The sequence below is a fragment of the Geotrypetes seraphini genome, chromosome 6, assembly GCF_902459505.1.
Source record: "Geotrypetes seraphini chromosome 6, aGeoSer1.1, whole genome shotgun sequence".
Lineage (NCBI taxonomy): Eukaryota > Metazoa > Chordata > Amphibia > Gymnophiona > Dermophiidae > Geotrypetes > Geotrypetes seraphini.
Genome location: NC_047089.1, coordinates 217,212,939 through 217,219,092, shown reverse-complemented (window position 1 = coordinate 217,219,092; position 6,154 = coordinate 217,212,939). Strand labels below are relative to the sequence as shown.

Below are 6,154 nucleotides of genomic sequence, written 5' to 3'. Positions count from 1 at the left end.
ACACACTGAGGACATCCCATTTCACATATTAAATTTACTAATATATTTATAAAAATATTGTTGCTCAGGTGCTTTTTTAAGCAGGCTTGTCCCCCTTTAAGAACCTATTGACTTTGACTGCTTCTTGTACTTTCACTGCACCCCACTGGATCGTGGTTTACATATCATCGATCCATAGATAGCTTCAATCCATCTGCTCTCCTTCCTCTGCAGAGATATTCAGCAGCACTCACTATCCAGATGGCTAAAAAACAAAAGCAACCCGTGGAGTTTACATATTGACCTGTTTGTGTTCAGTTTTCCTCAAAGTGACAGCTCTTAGTTGTTTTAATCTATTTTCATTTAATTAATCATTTGTCCTTAAGGTTCAAAGCAAAGTACAACATTTATATACACATCCCTAGTAAGTTGTCAGAAAAAATACACTGCAGTTGGAAATATATTTAAAACAAATGAATAAAACTCAGCTGTTTACGGCTATCCTGTAAGAACTTGATTATCCCTCCCAATTCTCCAGGGCTGCCGGCAGATTGGAGTTTTCAAAATATCCCGAATGAATATATATGCAGGGCAGGATTAACCCAGTAGGCATGTGCCTAGGGCCCGAAATGGTCAGGGGGACCCGATGAAGGAGGGCATCAACATTGGTTTTTCCAAACGGCGATGGGCCCCTCCAGCATCGATCAGCAACGCGACCCCCTCCCCCCCCGATCGGCAACGTGGGCCCTCCTTTGATCAGCAATGCGGCCCCCCCCCATCGATGGAAAGTAAGACAAGCAAGCAACGCGGGTAAGAATGGCAACGGGAACTGTAATTTTGCAAGCGGTGCTGCTTGCCCAAAGCTTCCCTCTGTTGCAGCTTCCTGTTTCCGCCTGGGCACATGGTGGGGTGGGGCGGGGCAGGGGGGCCCAGTGTACTTGTATGCCTAGGGGCCCTCGACAAATTAATCCTACCCTGTATATATGACTGATATTTACATGCCTAGTACCCACCATTATATGCAAATCAGCCTTGCATATGCATTAAAGATATCCTGAAAACATGACCTGTTGGTGACCCTCAAGGATTGGAAGTAAAGACCAATGGTCAACATAAATATACAATGAGGACTCACAGTATCTGTTTATCTAGATCAGTGGTTCCCAACCCTGTCCTGGAGGACCACCAGCCAATTGGGTTTTCTGGATAGCCCTGATAAGAGAGATTTGCATATAATAGAGGTGACAGACATGCAAATCTGTGCCATGCATATTCATTAGGGCTATCCTGAAAACCTGATTGGCTGGTGGACCTCCAGGGCAGGACTGGAAACCACTGATCTAGATATAGCTCTTTTCAGTATTAGCTGCAATTAAGTTATATTCAGGTACAGTAGGTATTTCCCTGTCATCAGAAATCTTATATCTAAGCTTCAATTGAAATATATATGCATTCATGCCGTAAAGGCTTTTGCATGTCAAAGGGGCTCATTTTCTACGCTGTTCTTATACAGTTTGTCTAAATCTCAAGGAGGCATGCTAGAGGTGTGATGTGGGCAGGACTAGGACAGGCTTATGACCTGGATGTTTTTCTTCCATAATCATTTTACAATATATCCAGGGCACAATTTCAATGTCTAGGGCTAGACCTGTTTTAACAACAAAGTGCCAACAAGTTGTCCAAACTGACCAGATAATCACTAGAGGGATGTAAGCTTGACAACCAACCGAACCCCAACCCCCTCACATGTACACACATACTTTGCCACTGGTCACTGGCTCCCTACCATCCCCCATATTTGTGAATTAAACAGTGCATACCTGCCTGTATGACAGCTTCAGATATTATGGCCAGTCCTAGTGCAGCAGCAAACAGGTTCCTGGAGTAGCCTGGTTGGCAGTGTAGTCAACCACAGAGATGGAGACTCAAGCCCATACTCAACTCTATCCACTACACCAGGGGTGCCCACACTTTTTGGGCTTGCGAGCTACTTTTAAAATGACCAAGTAAAAATGATCTACCAACAATAAAATTTTAAAAAACACAAAGCACACTGTACGCAGAGAAAATGTTAATTATAATTTAAATTCAGGGGTTTTTTTTCCAAAGAGGTCAAGGCAGATGACTTTAAAATATGCAATGTCACCTCGGTAACAACTATACAAAAATAGACAAATATACCCCCTCCTCTTTTACTAAACCACGATAGCGGTTTTTAGCCCCGTGCTGTTCACGACGCTCATAGGTTCCCTGTGCTAAAAAACACTATTGCAGTTTAATAAAAGGGAGCCATAGTGCAAAATATAGACAGCAGATATAAATTCTCAAATGGACACATTTTGATCACTAAATTGAAAATAAAATCATTTTTCCTACCTTTGTTGTCTGGTGATTTCATGAGTCTCTAGTTGCACTTTCTTCTTTTGACTGTGCATCCAATCTTTCTTTCTTTCTTCCTCCTGCATGCTTCCTCTCCTCCAGACCTCATTCCAATCTCTCTGTCCCTCCATGAGTCTAACTTTTTCTTCCTCTCTCTGCCTGCCACCCGACACATTCCATTCCCTCCACTGACTTTTTCTTCCTCTCTCCCTGCCCCTTCCCTTTCTTTCTCTCTCCCTGCCCCTCCTTTCTTTCTTTCTTTCTGTCTGCCTTTCTTTCTCTCTTGTCTCTCTCCAGAGAAGGCAGCACTGTTAGTTGGTCAATGGGAGAACAGCAGCTTGTTTAATTCCAGGAAGCATGAAGCTCTATATCTTTCACTCTCCCTGCTCCCCCTCCGAGCTACCGTCTTTCTTTCTCTCTCCCTGCCCCCTCCCAAACTGCCACCACCGCAGAATTCTCCCTGCTTCACTGACGCGTTAAAGCCAGGCCTGTGCAGCCTTTACACAAGCGTTCCCTCCCCCCCAACGCCAATTCTGGTGTTGGAGAGGAAGTTCCGGGTCCTCTCCGATACCAGAATTGACGTCGGGTGGGGGGATACTTGTGTAGTGGCTGCACAGGCATGGCTTTTGCGCCTTGGGGAAGCAGGGAAATCCAAAGGCAACGCGAGTCTATCGCGGAGCCCGGGATGGGCTCCGGGATTGACTCATGTTGCCCTTGCGATCTACTGGTCGATCGTGCTCAACCTTTTGGGCACCCCTGCACTACACTTACAGTGGAATTTGTGAGCCTTGTAAACCCCCATCCTAATCCCACTGTACCCACATATTGATGTCACCTGCAGGCATAAGGGCCCAGGCCCCCGAGGCCCACCTTGGGTACACCACTGCGCAGTGGCATAGCAAGGGGGACAGGGGATCGGACTGCCCTAGGCCCCTTCTTGGTGGGGGTGCCATCACCTTCTGCCCCCCACACACGCGTGCCCTACCTTCTATGCCCCCCCATACCTTTTTAAAATCTTCACCAGTGTGATCAACTTCTCTAGCCTGCTGCTTGAGCTGGCCTGGATCCCACTGAAATTATTTCCGGATTGCAGGGCCAGGAAGTAATGTCAGAGGGGAAGCCAATGCCAGAGCGAGCAGCAGGCCAGAGAAGCTGCTCATGCTGGCAAAGATTTAAATAGGTATGGGGGTCGGAAGGGAGGGCATGAGTGTGGTGTGGGGGTCCAGAAGGGGGGGGGAGTTGGCGTGGAAGGAGCAGGGGTAGAGAAGAGTGCACCTCCTATTCTCGCTATGCCACTGTATCCCTCCTACCTCTTTAAGAGGCTGTGGCAACAGTTTTTACATACTACCAGCGTCTGACCTGGAAGCCTTCCCTCTGATGCAAAACACCTTCAGAGGGAAGGCTTCTGGGTTCTCTGCAGATAGTGTGTAGGAACCATGGCCCATGACCTTTTGAAGAAAGCAAGTGTGTCTGCGCTAGATTATTGAAGGGCATTGGAGGTGTGTGGCAGTTTCTTGGAGTCAGCAAAGAGCGGCTGCAGTCAAAGAGAAAGAATAGATCCTAACAACCACACAAACTCAGCCAGCCATCAGCGTGTACTTGTATAGAGTGTTTGTGTAATGATCGTGACTGTTGAGTTTAATTAGCAAAACCTTAGTGGGTCTGCAGGCTAGGGCCTGAAAGTTAATGGGGGTGTGTGTAAGGCTGAAGGTTCACCCTAGGACACCCACTAATCATTTTTGAAAGTTGGTTCCCTATGTCTATGTGAGAGCTCAGAAGAGCAAACATTGGGCTGTTCCGTCTAAGGACACATGGGCACCTGATTTGCCTGGCTGCCGAAACCTAGTGAAGAGTTAAAGATGTTTGATGAAAGATAAACCTTGATGAAAAGCAGCTAAGCTCAGAGTCTCATTGAAGCAGATATCTCAATTAATGACGCAGGCTGGAGCTGCAGGGCTGAACCCATTTGAGGTTCCAAATTAGATCTTCTTCATAGGAGAGTGATACACATGCCCTTCAAGATAAAAGAGAATCGTGAAATCACCCAACATACTAATTCCAGGTCTCAGCACTGCTGTTTGCTACTGTTTGGGAAGGTCAGGATGTGCTTCCAGGTAAGACTCTAGCAGTCTGTTTTCCCTTTGTATTCAACAAGTGTGTGATCTGCAATGAAATGATAGGCAACTGATCTCTCTATATATTACCTCAACTTTGCATGGAATCTTCTGAATTTGACTCTACAATCTGCCGTTGACTGTTATGGCAAATCAGTGTAGTTCAGTGTGCGTCGTTTTAATTGCTAGCAGTAGTCAGGGTAGCTCTGAAGGCACAGCTTCAGTTCAAGTTTGGATAAGAGGTGCTGACTACTTTTTCTTGGTTTCTTTTGTTTCCTATGAAGAAGTGACTTAGAAACCCTGGGCTTCTGCATAGCTCATTTTTGGGAAACGAAAGTATGATTATGTTTCCCCTTTGTTGATAAAGCGTCACTGGCTCTCAGTTCGCTTTAGGATCCAGTTTAAATGCACATGCATAATCTTCAAGCTTCTCTATGGAATATTTGATCCATTTGTCCCCTTATGTTGGAATACCCTTAGACTTTGTCATTTAAGAAACACACAAAGATATGTTAGCCTTCCCTTCCTTTAAGGGAATTAAATCTGCTGGGAAGCTCAGTCGATCTTTTGTTTTCAAGTTTGTAGAGATCTGGAATGAACTTCCTGACTCCATTAGGCTTTAAGGCCAGCTGCAATTATTTCGTAAATTCCTGAAAACTTTGTTGTTCTTGCAATTTTTAAATGGTTTAACTACAGCCTCAACGAAATGATAATATTATAGTTATTTTTCTTATGCTTTTCTTATGTACTTTAGTTTTTAATTAGTTCTTCCTTCTCCTATGTTTTCTGCTATGTACTCTAGTCTTAATTATATGTGAACCGAGTCGAGCTCCACTGGGAGATGACCTGGTATATAAACCAAAGATTAGATTAGATTAGATTTTTTTTAATATAAACATTAGTCTCATAAAAAATCTAAGCTAACTACACAGCCCATACACCTATCTCTTCATGCTTTGGTTTGTACTTTACCTTTATTTTATTAAATAAAAGAAGGCTGCCTGTGATACCCTTCGCGGGCTTACATTTTTTAGTTAATATGGAGTGCTCATGAAAGAGAGCTAACTAATAACTTTGAGAATACATGACAGTCTCTTACAGCAGCGTTTCTCATCTCGGTCCTGGAGTACCCCCTTGCCAGTCAGGTTTTCAGAATATCCACAATGAATATGCATAAACTTGATTTGCATACACTGCCTCCATTATATGCTCATTTCTTTCATGCATATTCATTGTGGATATCCTGAAAACCTGACTGGCAAGGGGGTACTCCAGGACCGAGTTGGGGAACACTGTCTTACAGTGCGGAGAGCAGCACTGCAGACTTTACACCTTTAATACACACACAGTCAGTGCTCCAGCATAAAACAGGTCCTGGGTGTGTACAAGATGCACACCCACTGACCCAGCACAGAGCAGTTACAGTATTGACAATGGCAGTATGAGCTTCACACACACCTTTACGAGGGGCTGCTGAAAAGTTATCAGCCCAACCAAGAAGAGAATGATGTGACGCCGTAAAACATACAAACTACTAGCCTCTATACGAGGAGCACGCCTCAAACAGATGGTACTGGAGACCATCAGGGACCGGGCGATTCTGGACCTGTTGCTCACAAATGGCGACAGTGTCCACAACATGGTGTGGTTTCATCTCAGGTCAAATACATCGACAAAGGTCC

The 6,154-nt window shown here is 44.8% G+C and overlaps 1 protein-coding gene across 1 annotated transcript in view; it reads left to right on the top strand.

The window, feature by feature from the left end:
- The first annotated feature begins 4,419 nt into the window (after positions 1 to 4,419).
- The window catches only part of SLC18A1 (solute carrier family 18 member A1), a 72,169-nt gene continuing 70,434 nt past the window's right edge, over positions 4,420 to 6,154 (top strand). Inside the window, 1 exon segment of the mRNA XM_033949487.1 lies at positions 4,420 to 4,472. The gene's annotated coding sequence lies outside the window, so the exon portion shown is untranslated.